This window comes from Uranotaenia lowii, chromosome 3 (genome assembly GCF_029784155.1).
Source record: "Uranotaenia lowii strain MFRU-FL chromosome 3, ASM2978415v1, whole genome shotgun sequence".
Lineage (NCBI taxonomy): Eukaryota > Metazoa > Arthropoda > Insecta > Diptera > Culicidae > Uranotaenia > Uranotaenia lowii.
This window is the reverse complement of record NC_073693.1, coordinates 337332166-337354113: the sequence shown is the minus strand read 5'-3', so window position 1 is coordinate 337354113 and position 21948 is coordinate 337332166. Positions and strand designations below refer to the sequence as shown.

Sequence of the window (21948 nt, the reverse complement as noted above, 5' to 3'; positions counted from 1 at the left end):
ACACGTTGTGTAAAACACTTAAAAGTAATCTGTAAAATATATATTCCATTTCCACTTGCCAACTAATGAATTTATAGTTTTAGAGAAATTTGCTTACTAATATTGTATTCTGTTCGTGAATTAAATAAAATCAGAAAGGATATTATGTAAGTTAGAATCGAAATATTCAGATAACCTATATTTATAACAATAAAAAATAATTACAGCTTTGAGCTTAATTCTACCGGAAAAAACGGAGTAATTTGCTGAAGGATTCCGAAACTGATCTCACGAACAGTTTGCATAACGGAAGTTCTAAATGATGAGTGTTGCAAATAAGAACATTCCAATTAATCTCATTAGCGTTTCTTTATTGAAATGGTTGGATTTTAAAGATTCTTTGTCGTTTTTGACTTTCACACTAAGTTTTAAAATGATATTTTGTAAATAAAATGACAGAAAAGACAGAAAAAAATACAGAAGATAAAAACAAAAAAAGTGTAAAAAGACAAAAATGACAAATTTTACAAAACAATAAACAAAATAAATAAAATAAAGAATGTTTAATGTGGCTTAAAAATTATACAAAACAATAAAATTGTCGAAAATTGACGAAAAATTACACTTGACACTATGTCAACTATTTATTTTTAGTCAGAGGTAAAAAAATTTTTTAAAAAATCTTTCGTTTTTGCCAACATAAAGTGTCCAGGCATGTTGCTAAAATCATTCATTTCTGTTGGTATTGGTCAATTCTTATACTTATATTTTTTGACTTTGTAGCAGTTTTATGTTATTCTGATAAGTTTTGTAAGCCATTTTTTTTGTTTTAAAAAAAATAATTTAAAACAAAAATAAAATGCTCATACCAGAATATTTTTTTAAAAACGTTCTTCAAATAACGAATTGTACTAAACAAGTCATAATTCAATTAATTCTTCTAGGCAACACTAGCGCCATCACAACGCTTTTTGAATGTCCTAACGTGCGACCACATTCTCACTTTAAAACAAATCTCTCGTCCGTGATCTGTGCTTTGCTACAGCGATGACAAACCTAACCGGCAAACTACGGCACAGCCAATAAAGATGACATGCATTTATGATTCGCACATGACGCGCCGCGCGTTGTAGGTATGTCGCGGTATGTCCAACTGAAAATAAATGTTAAAAAAAAAACAAAAAAAAAAAACACTCAACACATCCAACAGCTAGCCGGTCATCTCCGCACCGACATTCAACAAAGCTAGTAAAACCGACTGATTGTTTGATGGTGGTGTTAAATATATTTAAAAATAAAACCAGTACAACTTCCGAAAATCCAAACCGGCACATCGTGTGTTGTTGTAAAGCCTGTTCAACAGGCAATTGCAATTGGTTTCAATCGATTTCGATTGGTAAATGGATGTTCACTCAGCCAATGTTTTGGTCGAAACTAATCCAATTGACGTTCAATGAAGCCAATCGAAATCGATCGAAACCAGTCAAAACCGATCAAGCTAGGAAGCAGGATTCGTTTCGATCGATTTCCATCGCACTAACACATATGTATTTGTTTGCTGTCAAAAACAGCAGATTGGGTTTGTTGTGAAAAAATTATTAGAAGAAATGAAAGCGGTGTCATTCGGTGCGGTGTTTCCTGTCGTGTGCTGAGTCGGTGGTGCAGTGCTAGTCGTGCGGAGTCAGTGGTGCTGATCGGTGGTGCTATGTCAGCCATGCTGGATCGGTGGTGTTGTGCCAGTCATTCTGAGTCGGTATGGCTGTGCCAGGTATTCTGGATTGGTGATGCTGTGCTAGACGCGCTGGTCTGGTGGTGTCAGACATGCTGGGTCTGTGGGGCTGTGCCAGGTATCCTGAGTCGGTGGTGCTGTGCTAGTCGTGCTGGTCCGTGGTGCTCAAAGAGATGTCGGTCAATGTGGCGACGCTGTTCTGTGCTGTTCTGTTAGGACTCCATTTTCACAATACATCTGTCTGTCGGTCTTGGATTATTATAATAATCAAATAGGAAGTGACCAACTATGTGACTACTATGTAAATAAATAGGAAGTGAAATTTGGTCTATGTTGTGAAATACGATAAAATGTCAAATAAAATATAAAATTTATCGATCCTCTGTATTTTATTTCATAATATCATGATTGTATGTTTTAAAAATAATAATTATTTTCCTATAGCAGCAATTTTTCGCTTTTGTGCTTTTCTTTTCCCTCAAAATTGCTCATTATTCTAAACAAACTCCTTTTTAGTATTCTAATATAGTTCGAATCGAACAACAAACTTTTTTATCTGAAATTTTTCGGACAGCTTGTATACGGGAAAGAATTGCTATTGAGATATGGCCAAAATGATGGATTCATTACAATTTGCCTTGAGTAAACCGCCTTTTCGAATTCTGAACGAAGCTGATAAAGAAAATTACATCTGAAAACACTGCGCCAGTGCGTTAGTATTAGTGAATGGCTGTTCAATCAACAGCCTAATAGAAATCGATCGAAGTCAATTGGAAAAACAGCTGATCAACTGTCAATTCATTTCAATTGATTTCGATTGGGTTTCGTTGAACACACCTGTATTGTATGGTATTTAGACGTAGAACATCCTCGCGGTAACACAACACAATTCACAACGAATCATTCATAGTTGAGGCGTCGCGACGGTCCGCAATCAGTCAGTCAGTTTGAGAAGGAACGCCGCCGCGAGCAGATGTGCGCGCAAAAAGTTGGAAACCTTTGTCGACGTCCTTTTTCGTACAGGTCCAATATCTAAGGATTATAAATACAGGAACAGAACTGCCAGATTGCGCTCAATTGGGGAGTGTTTTTTTTCTGAAGAAGGGTTTTGCAAAATAAAAACAGCTCCATTGTGATCCAGCATATTCGAGCATACGTTTTTATGCGTAATTGAAAACTAGGGAACGGGAAGAGCGTGGCGCCTAGGTCTGGCCATCATTAGAAACGCGAAATTGTCGTCGCGCGGAAGGAAAAAGAATTGCGCATATCGTCCGGCCCGCCAGAATCGAATCGGCGTAACATCAAAGACGTAGCGAAATTGCGTGCAATGTTGATTGTTGATTTTTGTGACGAAAATTGCGTCAAGTGGTTGGGGAAAATTGTGTGTAATTTCTCACAACCGTAAAGTTTCAATAAACCCTCTAGCTCAAGATTAAAAGCACGGGACGCGTGAACAATAATAATGTGGAGAGATTGGAGCAATTTGTAGAGCGTGTCACTTGCATCGGGAGATTCCTTGGCCTGTTGCTTGCTACTACTGCTCCTAGGCGAAGAAAAAATGGTGCCAATTCAGACGTTGCCAGTCTAGAACGAACTCAACACCCGGAAGATTCAGTGAGGAGAACATTGTTTACTCATAAACGGGTGAAATTTGGTGAGTACATATTCTTTACAGTTAGGGGGAGAAATGAAAAAAAGTGCGATATGCACATAAAAATGTGCGAAAATCACATGCTTTTGTGTTGACCTACCCAAAACTTCTAGTTCTTATCGTTTACTAACCACAGCTTCGAACAAAAGTAGAGTTATCAAATTCTACAGATATATTTTTTTTCTAAAGGTGACACCAACATGTTGCAACAAATATTACATCACCTGCCAAAGATATAAAAAAAAACAATAGATAACCGCCGAAAAAAAAATCATTACATGTGTTATCCGCAAATTGTACTTGCGGAGATACGTTATCTGCGGGAAACAAGAAACAGAAGGTGAAAATTAAATTATTGTAGTATCATCATAGGGCATGTTTTTTATGGTGTTTTAATTTTTTATCAAGAATAAATAATTAAGAGCTATTTAAATAAGTCCAAATCTAAAAATAGGTTTTAAAAGTGGTTTTCGTTTTTGAAAAAATATTGGGCTAAAATCTGTAAAAAATATTTGGAGTTATGAACGGTAAACAACAAGTTCGGTAGCAATTTTTCGTACTTGTTATATGAGTCACTTCAGTTAAACCAAAGAAGAAATACGTGATTTCATCTTCTTCTTTTTCTTCTAACATCAACGTGACTAAAACGTGTATGCATCCTTGAAAATTAGAAACTTATTTTTCTTTTGAACATAGTATTTAACACATAGAACATGCATTTCAGATACTACTACGGCCAGGCCAACCATGTGATGAAATCCACAAAAGATATCGGAACAAGGGAGGAATGAAGAGTGGATTTTCCTCCCAAACGCTTCACATGGTTATGTCTCGCGTGAGCTTTCATTATTTCAAACATCTTAAGAATTCACAGAAAACTGCTGCAAAAGCTATCAAAACAACTTTAAAATTTTTATTTCGCATATAGAATATGCTGTCCAGGCTACAAACATTATAAATGGAAAAAAGCTGCCATTAGTTTATGCCAGTTTTTGTGTTTTTTTTTGTAATGAAACTGTTTGCTTACATTTTGTTTCATACTGAAAGCTTACGCCAGATATAGAGATTTGTTATAAAGAGGAAAGATTTAGTTGATTATGGATTTGTTTAAACAATGCTCACATTACTTAGTATTTTTCAAAGCATTTAAATATCTTAAAATTAATTTTTTTAACAAATGCATTTACTTAAGGTTCGGAGATGGTAAGATGAAGCGAATCCATCGTGCAAACGAACTCGAAAACAACAAAATGTTCAAAATTTGAATATACCTACATTTTGAATCTTAAACAATTTACAGAATCACGAATCTTACACATTTTCAATTTGGTTTATAATTTAAAAATAGATCATTTTATATTGTTCTATATATTAATCGCAGCGCACTAAATTGGACTGCGCACTCATGACTGCGACATTTGAGCGAACTTGTACATTTGTGCGACCTGTCAAATCAGTGTAAAATCTGTCGGAGTTCTACACGCTAACCTCTTTTCAGTCAACCTTTGTATGGATAACTGCGACTGCAAAACATTGCACGAAATCCAATTTTCAATGAAAGAGATAATATATATATATATATATATATATATATATATATATATATATATATATATATATATATATATATATATATATATATATATATATATATATATATATATATATATATATATATATATATATATATATATATATATATATATATATATATATATATATATATATATATATATATATATATATATATATATATATATATATATATATATATATATATATATATATATATATATATATATATATATCATCTTGCTAAGCAGATGGTATAAAAGATTCTAAATTGCCCAATAAGTGAGGTACCTTATCCGGTTTAACTGTTTTACTAAAAGTATTTGAAAACCAGTACAATGAAGCCTCGATATTGCACCAGCGATATAATCCCTAGACTAGCTGCTCTCCGGGAAATAGATGACTTTTCTTTCTTGATGCCACTCCCTGTAATCTGTTTTTTTTGTACCCGTTTTATAGCCATTTTCGAAAAAAATTTAGATAAGTACAGCAAAACTTTTCAGCAATAAAAAAAAAATTCTCCCGTCACTTTCGAGCACAGCCTACCAAGTCACCAGAAGGTGTGAAACGAGAGCTCTTTTCAAGATTATCAAAAAGCACTTGATATTATCCGAGAAACTCATTTCTGTTTCCAAGCCTATTAGTTAAGGACAGTTTGTTGGTAACAGCATTATATTTATGAGGAACATTTTGGAAGTCCTGATTTGATTTGAAATCACAATTTCATTTTATTCGATGGAATTTTTACCCTGATTTAGCTATTTTTTGTTAAGAATGATACACAATGTTTTTGTTGAAATTGATTATTTTTGAAAGTGTAAATTATGTTCGCATTGACATTTTCAGAGATTCTAAAACAAAAGTCGTAAACATTTACTCAATGAAGTTCCTGAAAACCAGTGGAAGGGTGCTGAAATGATTTGTTACCTAACTCACTTTAACTTGGGAAAACCAAGAAAAAAAAATTTTTTTTGCTATTATATTATTTATTAGGAATTTATTTAATTATCGCTGTTTGATACTCAAATTACGTTTAATTTTTTTTGGATATTATCGTTCCTGAATTTCCTTTCTTATGCCTAGATGAAACAAATATATTTCTCTAATCATTTTATAAATTGAGTTTAAAGGCATTTTTAACTAGCGAAAGAAGACTTTCAAACTAATTTTTTTTAACAAATTGAAAAAAAAACTAGGGTTGGGAAAAACGGAATCATCGATAAAATTGTTTCATTGAATTAGCTTAGTAAACGTTGTAGAATTTGTATTTGAATAAGATGAGATTTTTATTTTTACAACAACAAATAATAGAAGTTTTTTTTACCGGTGAAAATGTTTTTTAACCCTTTTAAGGCCGGAACAAATTTTGGATAACCATCTTTTGCTACTTAGAGTTGAGTCGTCACGAGAAGGGGATGTTAAAAAATTATTTTAATTTTCAATAAATAAGAACAAATTGGAGGAAAGCTTGTGTGCAACATTGCTCAAAATTGAAATAACGAGTTATTTAGAATCGAAAACTTAATATTCTACAGTTTAATTCTCATACTTTTCACTGTTTGGATTTTCGAATAGTTAAACAAATGTTTAAATTAAAACCATAAATCCTTGAGCTTTATTTATTTCCCTCCTCGGGTTTTTCTAAAACCTGTTACAAAAGAAGAATTTGATATTTGGCCTTATACCGAAGATTTACATTTTACATCGTTGTTTGAACCAACTGTTGTTTAAATTTTGTCAATATCCGCTCTCCTTTTGTTTTCACAAGCTGTAAAAAAAACCCCAGCATATTGACTGATTTGAGTTGGTTATTTTCGCCAATGTATGATCATTTTACTCGATGGTATTTACCTTCTAGTGGAAGGCAATATACTTAGTACATAAATTTTATTTCTTTCTAAAGCGACGAAAACTACACCAATTGGGCGCTATCCGACACCTTATTCGTACCAACCGATAGAATGCAAGAGAGCGCGAGATTTTGCTCTCAAAGCCTTCAAATCGTTGCCAGCGGCAATATTTTTCAGTTCTCTCATTGGTCAATATTACTCAATTCCCATCTGGTTTTTAGCCATCTGGATACACCTTTGATTGCAAAGAGAACATGACGATAATCTTCTCAACTGAAACCCGTGCGGGAGCAAAATCGTTTGAAAATTCACAAACATGGCGAATTTTCTATCACATTCGATTTAAACTGACTCCAGACGACATTTTATACGATATTTCCACTATGCACTCGGAATTGCGATTCGCAACACCATTGTAAACGATTTAAATTATCATTTCTGATACGATTTCATATTTACTGGGATTGAGAAACATGGTAAAGAAGCCAACACCATGGAATACTCGAATAAATTTAGTCAAAATAGCACAAAGGTAACAATCCATGTTGTGCAAAATGTAACAAATATTGCGTAATAGCTGAACCGGTGGGCTATACTACCCCTTCCATGGACAAAATAAAGTTCGTTAAAATTATTATAACAAAAATAAACTTACTTTAAAATTAAATTTCAACATTATTCAAAAGCGAACAATTTTCCATGGCATCTAGGCTTCTAAATTGTTTTGAGTCTAAACGTAACTTGAAGGTTTGTAGGTTGAAGGAGCACTCTTTAGAAAAATTTAGGAGGGATCTTCAATACAATAAATAAACCCTTTAAATTAAAAACAAATCGCCCCATTTTGATGCGGGATGAGTATTTTAATACAGGCAAATTTGTACTATATGAAACTATATAAAACACTGTTGTTGTTGTATTGTTATTTTAAGAGGTCTTGAAAACACCTAATTTCACATCAATCGGTACATTAGTTTTTGAAAATTTGTTCGAATCGTGTCAAATTTTGATTAATTTTGTATGGGAGCCCCCTCTCTTTTAATTTGGACAGGTTTGAAAGTATTATAGAAACCCTTCTCGGTCTTGAAAACAATTTTACATCTTATTGCACGTGGATCCGAAGTTTCCGAAAATTGTTCGAATTGTGTCATATTTTTAATCATTTTGTATGAAAACCCTCCCTCTTTTAAATCGGAGCGGTTGAAACTATTTTTAAGACCATCTCCGACCCAAGAGTTTTTGGGTTATTAAATATATATTAATATATTAAATATATATTAATATATTAAATTTCACATAGATCGGTTCAGTAGTCTTAGAGTCTATAGGGAACAGACAGACAGACAAACATTCATTTATATATATGTATATAGATAGATTTGATCTCAAATCTTAAAAATTAACATATACAGGCCTCTTTCGTTTTTGGCGACACGCTCGAGAATTTTGTGTTGCGATAATCAAACCGTTGCAAAACCGAACGGTTTTTTCATCAACTTTCTTATCTAATAATAAAAATAAACCATTTTTTTACAATTTCTTTATTTTAAACGGCTCATACCCTAAGGCTTTACGGAGCCATAATCGATTTGGGTTGTTTACAAATGTTGGCTTAACTTAACACTTTGTGAGTGAAAAAAGGAAAATAGAAAGGGAAATATGAAAAGAATAAAAAATAACGTCTCGGTGGTCGAGTGGTTAGCGTGGTAGGACGGTAATCGCTAGACCACTGATGGCATGGGTTCGATTCCCATCTCGGTACTGGGTGTTAAATGTTAATCTTAAGTTGTCCACGTCATTTATTCAGTCTGTAAAGCCTAAATCGGCTAAGACGGTGTATGTCTTTTTAATTATAGACAAGGATCGATAGCCTTTAGAAAAAGGTAGATTTCGAACATGTAGTCTAAATCTAGCACAGCTAATACATCTCTGACTGGAACATAAGGTGGTTTCCCTCGGGCCCGAAGGGAGTCTATTAAATTCGTTCTGGCGACAAAATGGACATCACACGACTAAACAATATGTTCGATGTCATGGTAACCGTGGCCGCAACTACACAAATTGCTGCCAGCAATGTCAAAACGATAGAGTACCGCATCTATGGAATAATGATTGGACATGAGATGGGAAAATATACGAATAAAATCCCGACTCAGGTCCAATCTATTAAACCAGGGTTTTAGGCTTACCTTTGGGATAAAAAAAAACCATTGTTATTACTATTAATTCAATTTTTCATAGTTTTTTGAAAATTTTTAGTCATTATTTGTTGTTTTTCTTTATCATGTTTTAGACACATTTAGAACTTTTTTTTTTGTTATGTTCAAAATGTTTGTTTTTTTTAATCATATTTGTTATTTTTGTCATTTCTATTCTTTTGTTTGTATTTGTTTTTGAGTACTATGAAATTTATGTTTATGTTTTTCGTCATTTTTGGAGTGCCTAATGCAGCGTTCCGAATATCACTCATTTTCAATGAATGTTTCCGATTGCACTTCGCAACTGAACGTACAACGGTCGGGTTTCGTTATTGATTGCTATTGGACCTACCCGATCATCGATCGTTCAATTCATCGCTAAAATACAGATCACCTCGTACGATGCTTGCTGTCAAAACAGTGCAGCACCATCATCAAATTGGAATCCCACCAATGCGCAATGCATATGGCGAATCTTGTTGGTCTTCGATCAGGAGTGAATGGATCAGGCAGTGAGTGAGTGATACATGAAGCCGATCATTAGCGTATTTTTTTTTGTTTGATTTGATATATAGCAAATTAATAAATTTATTTATTGTTATAACGTTTTTTAACATCAGTATGATCAAAATCAAATTGAAGTTGTGTTTGTGAGGGAAAGATGTTCACTTTCGCCATGTTTTTCAAATTTTACAAGTTCTCTTATTAAACTGTCGTCCGTCACGTTGAAACTACTAAGAATTTTTGGTGTCCCGCACAACTGTTTGATTTTTCTCGTCCTGCAAAAAATAATTTTGAATTTCATATAATTCAGGCAGATACTGAGTGAGCTACATTCAGAATGGATCAGTTTGTATCTTACTCATCTCCGATATGCGATGTTTGCTAAACCGATGATTCTGAATGATGCGACTCGGTTTGCATAGCTGATAGGAGCGCTGATCGAGATTGCATACCAGCCAGGCGAAGCAGTTGCGAGAGGCGCTATCCCATTATACAATCTGAATGTTTCCAACAGGAAACGCATCCTGAGTGTTTGTTTTGATTGATTTTCGGAAGACTGGCGTAATGTATTTCTAAAAAAAAATATTATTGTTGTTATATTTTATCAACTTTCAAGAACGTAGAACCGTATTTTTGGTGTTTGTCTCAATTATATTAACTCCGTTACAGCGAAAACTATATGGTAATGTCGTTCCAAAAAACCGTTGTGCCAAAATCGAACGGGGTCTGTAATTTGATTTTGTTTACTTACAATCGGATCGTATCACTTAAGATTTGAATACTTATATGAAGCTTATTATCAAAACTTTCTTAGATATTCAAAAACTAACGTTTAAATTTAAAAATAATTTAGTAAGCGGTATTACTATAAAAATGGCTACAAACAGATGATATAGTTTCTGTAGATGTGTTTTTTGAGAGAGTTTAAGTATTAATGTTTTAATTATTTAATCTCTAATATTATTATTATTATTTTTATTAAAGACATTTTACCATTTACATGGCATTCGTGTCTGTTACTATAACAACAAAAACATCTACAGCTTATCCGTCAGATTACAGAGTTTTATGAATTTTACAACGTTGGTTTCTTTGCTTGTACAATTCGATAAAATATCATAGATTGAACCTTCCATATCACAGGCTCGTCGGGCTTGATCAAATCCTCTGCAGTCAACCAGAATATGTTGGACAGTTATTCTTACTCCACAAAAAGAGCATTCAGGAGGTATAGATCGTTCCAAGAGAAAGCTGTGTGTTAAACGAGTGTGTCCGATACGTAACCTAGTTAACAGACGCTGTTCAGATGCGCATTTCCTGTCGGTGTAAGCACATATAAATCTCTAATATGAATAAAAAAAATCGATATGCAATAAACTTAAGTAAACAGCGACAATCAAAATAAGATTACTAATAAAATAGCTTAGCTTAGCTTAGCTTGGTTGACTACTCATATCCACCTTAAATCATTGAACTTGAAATGCTGTGTAGATATGATCATTCATCAAAAATATACAAAAAAAATGAAACTTCTGATAACATATTTATCTAGTTCTTTACTCAACTTACGCATTTCAAATTCCATGATCGCTGGCGTGGCTAAGCAGAACAAGTTCTACCTCGCCAATGGTTGCTACTCCGTGATTAATCGAGGCCATCAATTTTGCACAAAGTCCAAAAGAATGGTGCTTGGGATTAGCAGTACATTCTCAATGTACAAAACTCATGCTCTCCTATTCTATAAATGATTAATAACGGCGCCGGCCACGTCCTAGTAGTCAATGGGGAAAAAGGAAGGAATGTTAGTATGATACTCTTTAGGTTCAACTAGCAACCTCATGCTCCTGCATACTCCAAAAATAGTTTTGAAATAGTCAGAACCAGAGATAAGTTAGTATCACAAACTATGGAAACCGTCTATACGTCTGCGAATCCATACTCAAGCATCAAAGGAAGGGGTTGTGTTAGTTAATGAAAGGTAGAGATCAGGATCCATTTTGGTGAATGGTGCGATCGAGTTTTCCTACACCTCCTATGCTCCTAGATATTTCCTAAGGAATCTCCTATTTCTATCTTTGAGGCAGTGATAAGAAATTTAATAGTAAATGAAAAAATATTCTAAAATTTTCTAAGCTAACTTGTTTTCCTAGCTGTTATTCCTGCTACATTAATGTATTTTCAAAAACGACTTTTCAGGGTAAAAATACTTCTATCAAACTTCAAAGAATATTTATAAGGAGACATAAAGAAAACTAAAGTTTTGTTAATGAATGAAGTGATCCTCTATTTTTGTTTATTTTACTTTATCAATTTGTTATGTGAATTGTGATGATTGAATAAGATCGTTTTTGGAAACCCATCAACATAAATCAACTCTTTGCCTCACAATTATGTTAACGGTTATTTTAGTTCCTTAATTAAGGTCGATACTGTTGTTTCTGTTAAATGATTCCCTTGTTGATAAATTTGCTATATTTATTTTATCTTTGTATGACAAGAATGCCTACCAAAAATTGGATTGCAAAACGTTTCTATTCGACAACATACATGCCAAAAAAACTGGTCGAAAAATTTTTAGTTGAATGTTTTTTTATTTCTATCACTAAAAAGGGGTTGTCAGTTCTTTTATTTAAAAACTAACTCAACTCATTCAAAAAAAATATTTAAAAAAAAACCGTTATCCGGAAATGGAGAAAAATCTGGGATCAAAAACGGTAGCATTCTTGTTGTGATCTATTTTGGGCGTTAAACTTGAATCTTTATCTTCATTAGCAATGATTTTTTTCAATTTTCCACTTTTTGTAAATTTGTAATAGCAAAAGTCTCGCCCGACATCTTCGAGAACTGTTTATATTTTTTAAACAAAAAAGTGTAAAAGAACCGTTTTCAAAACTAGTCGTGTGTCATCGGTTGAAAACATAAAAAAATCCAAAGATTTAAAAATAAAAAATCAATCTTAAATAAAAAATATTCGGAGATTTTAAAAATTTCTTGTTTGTTTTAAATTTAAAAAAAATATTTGTTTTCAACCACACCGAATATTTATGTACAAACAAAGGAAGCTTGCCAAGACGTGGCAAATTTTCATTTTTCCCAAACCCTTAAAGATTAAAGTTAAAAAAAGAAACTTAATAAATAATAAAATAAACATAAGAAGGATACTTATCTTGTAGGCTTCAGAATAGCATCCATTCGTCATAACTTGGTTGCAAAAAAAAATTATCCTTACAACTCATCAGCGAACGAGTGAGACGGTCAACAAAACCACATGAACGCCGGTCATCGTTAGCGCGAATGAAGCGAAAATCGAAAAAAAAACACCCACGCATAGTTGAACAGAAACTTTCACTAGAGTAAACAAGTTTTAACTTTAAAAATCAGACACCGGGGGACTTATCACACAAAATATTACTATGTTTCGGTCACAAATTGTAAATTACACAAACTAATCACATTTTTAACGAAAACGATCCAGAATTTCTTTAAAAGCAAGGAATTAACGCGGACACGTAAACAAACCTGACTCAACTGACACCGAAACTCTCGAAGTCCTCCCAGAAATATCAATTGCATATATTTTCTAAACTTTAAAATATATCGATCGGAACAGAAGCCCCGGAATAGTTGAAATTAACAGTAATTTTTCATTCGCGAGAAAACAAACGGGAGAAACGCGACGGCGGCAAAAAACACACCCGTTCTTGAGCACGGCTTGCTGCGATCTCCAAAATAAGATTACTAATAAAATAATTCATTTAATCATGTTCATTGACACGTGCGGCGAGATGAAAATGCTAGGTAGAATTTTGTAAAGGAATGAAGAATAGGCGGATAGGCAAGCATCAGATGAGCTTTGTAGGATGAAGTTTGGATAGGTGTTGAAACTGTAAGTCTAGGGCTTTTTTTATTGGAAAGCATGAAAGTGTGGTGGTACGCCTTTTCCGTACAACAGACTACTCTGTATAGGAAGCGTGATCGACTTTTGATCAACACATTCCTAACCACAGCAGGCCAGTTGGATTGTGTATTGTGAATACGCAATCGGGCCGATTGCGTATTCACAATACACAATCTTTTGTGAATCTTTTGTGAATTTTTCAGCGAAAAAAAAATTGGGTTCTAGAGGATTAACAAAAACTGAAAAATTCTCATTTTATTTTTTAAATTGCTTATAATTTTTTCTGTTTTTTTATTCGATTTCTGTGATGTCCTCGGCATTTTTTTTAATTGCACGATCTACTGATCTTTTAAATGAATCAGGTGTATACACGAAGTATTTTTTTAAATATTTTTAATCTCCCTTCTATGTGAATCAATCATTTATTTTTAAATAGAATATGAAAGATCTTGGCTGATATGAATAAAGCTCTAGTCATTGCTTCTGCTATTTTCGAGCAGTTTTGTGAGTCAAATACTTCGAATGGCATGCATATTTTTAATCCGGAGCTGGTTGAAAGTATATGTTGTACTCTGCTTTTTCATATCTAGTTGAGCAAATGCTTTCAAATTTTGCCATTCTAAAGTTCGAGCTCAAAGACATCAAGATTATATCGTTTACCGTTTAGCCGCTATTAATTTGATAGCTTTGCGCCGGGAACAACGCGAAAGTTCAACTTTTCTCAAACGGATTCCATTCATTCAAAATCGAAATGACTGAATTTGCATTGAAGCTCACAGTCATGTCCTCGAAGTGACTGTGACGAACGAATGGGAAGATGAGCGAAAGAAAATTGTAAACGCTGTCAGTCAGAGAGAGCTTTTTGAGTGAGAGAAGGCAATAAAGGAAACGAAAACGGAAGACTCTGAATGGAGAGAAATTTCACATTCACGCAAGGCTGTCGACAGTTTTAAGCTCTGGTAAAGACCTTACTGAAGTGAATAAAACCTGTGTTGAATTACTTCGTTTTCAATAGAAATAATGCAATCAAAATAAACCTTATATAATACACTTAAACTTTTCTTTAATATGACTTTTGCCATGAGCTATGAACTCAAATTACAAACAATTAATTGACCAATCGAAGAAATTGTCCACTTTAAAAGAAGAAAATTCTCATGTCAAGAGTAGTCGATTGAGCTTGCCTTAGCTTGTCTCAAAAAACGCCTGATTTACGAGCAAGAGCTGTGTTTCTTATGAGTTTATTAATTTGATTTTTAAACTGTTCTTGAAATAAAATGTTGGCAGCATGTCTATTAAAATTTAGAACCTAAGATAAGAACTCAACGTTTAATATCTAAGGTCATTCTGATGATTTTTAATAATGAATCATCTTAGAACAAAATTTGACTCGTTTTTCAATATTGAGTATTTCAATTATTTTCCAAAGTGTCATAATACTTTAAGAAGGGAGACTTATTTACAGCTTTACTTTTGTATCTTTGAAATGGCTAAGTAAGCTTAAAAAAGCCCGTTTATGGAATTTTTGGTTACCTATCTTAGGATCATGAATTTGTCGAGAAATTTTTTGCATTGGTGCAAACTGTTTCAAATGATGGCAAACTTTGACGAAATGTTCCCGTACAAACTTATCATATTCGGAACAGTTCGTACAATTACAGTTAGTACAAGTTTTTTTTTATCCTTATTTCGATTATAAAGTATGAAACCTTATCAGAAGGTAGGCATTCGAGCTTAAGAATTAATCTATTCTTGAAGTCAAATATTCTATGAAACACATCCAATAATAACTTGAATTAATCACATCTGGAAAAAACCTTTTTGTGAGCAAGAAAAACTCTGAACCAATTCGAAAACGTATATTTTTCTCAAGTAACGTTCAAATCTAACTTTTTTCTTTACCAATCAAATCGAATGATTCCCCGGTTCAATAAACAAAGAATCGGAACGGCGCGGCGCTGTTATCAGTTGATTTTCTTCGAGAGATAGGCTGTTATCAGCATTTTCATCGTTTAAAACAGTAGAATTATACAATGTCTGGACTAAAGTTGTAGACTAAGCGCGCCACTCACTATTGCTTACTGAAGCATGTGGTTGTTATTCCATAGGACTTTTATTTTTACTATGGAACAGAGCGGGAAGTTATGCAGTTGTTGTGGTCGATCCATCGATCATCTGTCAAAATACGAGGAACTAAACTGCTACTTCATTTTAAATTTCATTTTCAAGGAAGTGCCATCACTGTCAAGGATTGTTTTGGCTTTTTTATACGAGGAAAAATGGAACAAAATGATCAGTGCTGCTCTAGATTTAGAGACTTACTTACCTACTCATTTTTGATCAGATGGGTCAAGTTTTGATAACAGTTTATACCCTTACACTTTTGTTTACGATTTATTAACGTTGGACATTACTGCGGAACTCCAGAATAAGCTATCCTAAAACATGAATCCATAGTGTTGTTTTATTGAAAAAAGTTTAAAAAGTTCTGACCGGTACCTTACTTGAATCAAATCAATCAACTTCGAACGTACTCAGTAACAACAGTCATCAAGAGAAAAAAACTTTGTAATCAGAGTATAGTAAATGCTCTCATTAACAGGGCAAAACTGTTTCGAATAGATCGTTAAATTATTTGCATTCTAAATTATGTGAATATCTAATAATGGTTAATTCATAAAGCATATGATTTACTGCACTGCAGCCATACGGATTAACTACATTGTTTTAAAGCTTAGTTACTCATTTGAACACAATTATTGCTACCAAGTGGCATAACGATGTTCGATACAATAACATGCATTTTTTCCTTTTTTCTATTTTCAATGTATTAAAATGCATCAACAACTTTTTTCCTTATGTGATGAAAATTCCACGTTAGTTCATCAAATAAGAAGAGAACCTTGTCGATACTAAATAATTTCAACTAATAACTGATCAAATATGAATTATAACTCAAAGATTCAATATTCCTGCGAATATTTAAACCAGCAGCTTCACAAAATCAAGTTCTGTGACTTGCTTAATAGCTCCCCAATATCATCCCGAGGAATTGTTCGAGAAAACATTGTATCACTTCGCTTATATAAATCAGCTGGGCTTACAGCAGCATTTTTTTTTTATGAGAATCATTTAAGATAAGGTTTGCTACTTGCGTGCACCTCGGTTGACGCTTGGACAGCTGCATCAACACAGTTGATTATCGCTGTTAGGAAGAGATTTGTTAGCCCAAAAAAAAGTTAGTCTACAATTATTTTCTGAAACCAAATAATAAAAAAACGGACCGTTTACCATTCCATCTTATCGCTGACAACCGAAATATATACCTATTATTCAAAAAATAAAACAAGTTTACGACCATGGTTGGATTCCATTGAATTCTATGCAAATGAAATCTGTTTTTTTTTTGTCTAATAAAAATACCATTGATAGGCTAAAATTTTGATTGAAAAGAAGAGGCGTTGAGCTTTTCAGATGAAGCTGTCTGTTGTCTGAGTATGACAGAAATAAAATATTTGCACTGTCAAGGCTGAATTATTATTATTGACTTTTGAATACTTTCACGTGCAATCACTAGTTGTATTTGGTGTACTTTTTACAAAAACAACGAAAAAGAATTTGTGAGTTTAAAAATTAAACAAAAATGACAAAAATGACAAAAATGATAAAAATGACAAAAATGACAAAAATGACAAAAATGACAAAAATGACAAAAATGATAAAAATGACAAAAATGACAAAAATGACAAAAATGACAAAAATGACAAAAATGACAAAAATGACAAAAATGACAAAAATGACAAAAATGACAAAAATGACAAAAATGACAAAAATGACAAAAATGACAAAAATGACAAAAATGACAAAAATGACAAAAATGACAAAAATGACAAAAATGACAAAAATGACAAAAATGACAAAAATGACAAAAATGACAAAAATGACAAAAATGACAAAAATGACAAAAATGACAAAAATGACAAAAATGACAAAAATGACAAAAATGACAAAAATGACAAAAATGACAAAAATGACAAAAATGACAAAAATGACAAAAATGACAAAAATGACAAAAATGACAAAAATGACAAAAATGACAAAAATGACAAAAATGACAAAAATGACAAAAATGACAAAAATGACAAAAATGACAAAAATGACAAAAATGACAAAAATGACAAAAATGACAAAAATGACAAAAATGACAAAAATGACAAAAATGACAAAAATGACAAAAATGACAAAAATGACAAAAATGACAAAAATGACAAAAATGACAAAAATGACAAAAATGACAAAAATGACAAAAATGACAAAAATGACAAAAATGACAAAAATGACAAAAATGACAAAAATGACAAAAATGACAAAAATGACAAAAATGACAAAAATGACAAAAATGACAAAAATGACAAAAATGACAAAAATGACAAAAATGACAAAAATGACAAAAATGACAAAAATGACAAAAATGACAAAAATGACAAAAATGACAAAAATGACAAAAATGACAAAAATGACAAAAATGACAAAAATGACAAAAATGACAAAAATGACAAAAATGACAAAAATGACAAAAATGACAAAAATGACAAAAATGACAAAAAAGACAAAAATGACAAAAATGACAAAAATGACAAAAATGACAAAAATGACAAAAATGACAAAAATGACAAAAATGACAAAAATGACAAAAATGACAAAAATGACAAAAATGACAAAAATGACAAAAATGACAAAAATGACAAAAATGACAAAAATGACAAAAATGACAAAAATGACAAAAATGACAAAAATGACAAAAATGACAAAAATGACAAAAATGACAAAAATGACAAAAATGACAAAAATGACAAAAATGACAAAAATGACAAAAATGACAAAAATGACAAAAATGACAAAAATGACAAAAATGACAAAAATGACAAAAATGACAAAAATGACAAAAATGACAAAAATGACAAAAATGACAAAAATGACAAAAATGACAAAAATGACAAAAATGACAAAAATGACAAAAATGACAAAAATGACAAAAATGACAAAAATGACAAAAATGACAAAAATGACAAAAATGACAAAAATGACAAAAATGACAAAAATGACAAAAATGACAAAAATGACAAAAATGACAAAAATGACAAAAATGACAAAAATGACAAAAATGACAAAAATGACAAAAATGACAAAAATGACAAAAATGACAAAAATGACAAAAATGACAAAAATGACAAAAATGACAAAAATGACAAAAATGACAAAAATGACAAAAATGACAAAAATGACAAAAATGACAAAAATGACAAAAATGACAAAAATGACAAAAATGACAAAAATGACAAAAATGACAAAAATGACAAAAATGACAAAAATGACAAAAATGACAAAAATGACAAAAATGACAAAAATGACAAAAATGTCAAAAATGACAAAAATGACAAAAATGACAAAAATGACAAAAATGACAAAAATGACAAAAATGACAAAAATGACAAAAATGACAAAAATGACAAAAATGACAAAAATGACAAAAATGACAAAAATGACAAAAATGACAAAAATGACAAAAATGACAAAAATGACAAAAATGACAAAAATGACAAAAATGACAAAAATGACAAAAATGACAAAAATGACAAAAATGACAAAAATGACAAAAATGACAAAAATGACAAAAATGACAAAAATGACAAAAATGACAAAAATGACAAAAATGACAAAAATGACAAAGATGACAAAAATGACAAAAATGACAAAAATGACAAAAATGACAAAAATGACAAAAATGACAAAAATGACAAAAATGACAAAAATGACAAAAATGACAAAAATGACAAAAATGACAAAAATGACAAAAATGACAAAAATGACAAAAATGACAAAAATGACAAAAATGACAAAAATGACAAAAATGACAAAAATGACAAAAATGACAAAAATGACAAAAATGACAAAAATGACAAAAATGACAAAAATGACAAAAATTACACAAATTTCAAGAATTACAAAAATAAAAAAAAAATGAAAATTTTAAGAGTCTTACTTAACGTTCCCAGCAATATGATTATTCTAGTATCAATTTATTTCTCGGAGGATGAAGTTAAAGTTGCTAAAGCAAAGCTTAAATCGATACCCTATGGATGCCACAGTTAGTAATCTTCAGCCTGTCTATTCGAACTTAAAAAATTCCAAGTGCTTGGAAAAAGTCGTTGAGGCAACAAGCACAACATATTGAGCTATAGAGAAATCACCTCACTATGTGCCTGTTCGAAAGTACTAGAAATTTTGGTGTCACAAAGACTCTTCATTATAGACTCCCTTCGGGCCCGAGGAAAACCACCCAACGTTCCGTTGAGGGATGTGCTAGCTATGTTTGACTTGGACTACATGATCGAAATATACCTTTCCCTTAAAGCTATCGGTCTTCGCCTTTATTTTTTTACATCCCTTTCTATCTTTCTTCTTCTCTAAAACAAAAGTGTAAAGCTGAACAAATAAATTGTAAAAAATCGAGTTTGGCTCCTTAAAACCCTAAGGTATGAGCCGTTTCAAATAAAGAATTTACAAAAATAAGATGTTTCAACGCTGTAAAGTCTTAAATACATTTCGGTTGATCAACACGGATTTATTCTGGGTGTTCGATAAACACGAACATTTTGGTGTTTACTTCATTCTGTCTCCGCACTATGGAAAAAGGGGGTCAAGTTGATATAGTGTATACTGATCTCGAAGCCACCATCGATTGAATTGCCCACCGTTTGCTCCTAGCAAAACTTCAATATCTTGGGCTTGATGAAGGCCTCGGTATTCGGTTCGAATCATTCCTGATAAACCGTTCTGTTCGGCAGAGAAATGATTAGTCTTTCGTGTTCCAGAATAACTCCGGAGTGCCCCAAGCAGGGGCGGTCCTAGAGTTGGCTCTTGGGGGGGGTGATTTTCAATATTTTCAAAAATCAGTCAATAAGAAGGATCGTAAATATCTGGCGGAAAAATTACAACTTTAAGAATCCTTTAAAGAATTTTCCGATATAAATGTCATTCACAAATGAAAATTCCGTAGCAGGAAATGTAAAAAAATCTTCAAGTTATCCACAATATTTTTACTGGGCATCTTCATATCGGCGTAAGACCCTCGCCAAAATTTTAATGCTTCTCATTTTGCAACAATTCCAAAACAATTATTTGAGAAAAGTGTTCGTTAATAATGGCTCTGAATTAAAAACTGAATATTTAATTTTTTCTGCAGTATTTTGCTGAATCGTTGTTCGAAAGTATCGAATTATTATTAATTCTTGTTCCAATTTTTCAATTTTTAAATATAAATTTAACTCTATATAAGATCATCAAAATCATATTCTTAGATATGAAGCTTTTGCAACTTCATTTTCATTTGTATTTTTTTTCTTGAAATTTAAGCTCTCATTGAATTTTAATTTTATTTTAACTGAATCCAAAAAAAAAAAGTAACTAATTTGCAACGAAGCCGTGTTGGACAAAAATTATGAAAATGTCTTCCGAATGTTCAACTTGAGCGATTGCCTTGTTTCCGAGAAAATAGTCGGAGATGACGGAATAGTTTTATCTCACCTGGGAAAAATTAAAACATAGGCAAGTTTTTGGAGCCTAAGTTTTAAAAACTGATTTTGGAAATAAATTTCTGATTCGATTTTTTATCGGATTTTATCCATCACCTCTGTTTCAGAAGATGTAATTTCAGTATTTTCAGAAAATTGAATAAATATCATTAGAGATGTACCGAATAGTGCGAACGGCCGAATACCGACTATTAGCCCTTTTCAAGAATTCGGTGAAACGAATATTCTTAAAATAAATAGCATGAACATAGCAAATATCGTAAATAGGTAAGCTTAAAATGTGTTCAAAAGTACCATCTGCATCACCAAATATTCTACGAAAAATACAATTGTGAATAATATTTTTAAAGTGATAATAGAATTGATGAAAATAAATTTTACTCACATACATACGCAGGTAACGCGAGCCTCTTGCTGATTTGGAGCAAAAGTACTATTCAAAACAGGTGAAAAACACTATTTTTTCGAGCTTTATATAGAATTTGGAGCATAATCGATATCAATTTTCAACCAATAATCTTAGTTTCATATTTTCAATTCAATTTTTCATTATCATAAAATCCCCATAATTGAAATATATTTTTAAAATTTTAATCATAATTTAGCCTCAGAACAATTTTATCGTAAAAAATTCTTACTTAATTAACTTAATTTCGAAAGTTATAAATTAAAGAATGGATTTTTTTTCTATAAAAACCATTGATCAATATTAAAACTGTTTGAATTAGATAACGGCTCAAAATGTATGACGCCCTTTGAGCCAGAGGAGTATAAATGCATAAAAGCTGATGAAAGACGTAAAATATCACAGTAAACGAGCCTTCGGAAGAAAATTAAATGATAAATTAAAAATAAAAATATTTCGAGAAAACACATTTTAAATTTGATGTGTTTGGCCATTTTCCATATATTTATCTAAAAGTTGTATTTCTTTTTCAATCGTAAAAGTGTGTAAATTAAAATTCCAAAAATCAA

The 21948-nt window shown here is 31.9% G+C and overlaps 1 protein-coding gene across 1 annotated transcript in view; it reads left to right on the top strand.

The window, feature by feature from the left end:
• The first annotated feature begins 2646 nt into the window (after positions 1-2646).
• LOC129751418 (protein peste-like) overlaps positions 2647-21948 on the top strand; it is a 71019-nt gene continuing 51717 nt past the window's right edge. The window contains exon 1 of the mRNA XM_055746909.1: positions 2647-3362. The gene's annotated coding sequence lies outside the window, so the exon portion shown is untranslated. The remainder of the gene's footprint in view (positions 3363-21948) is intronic.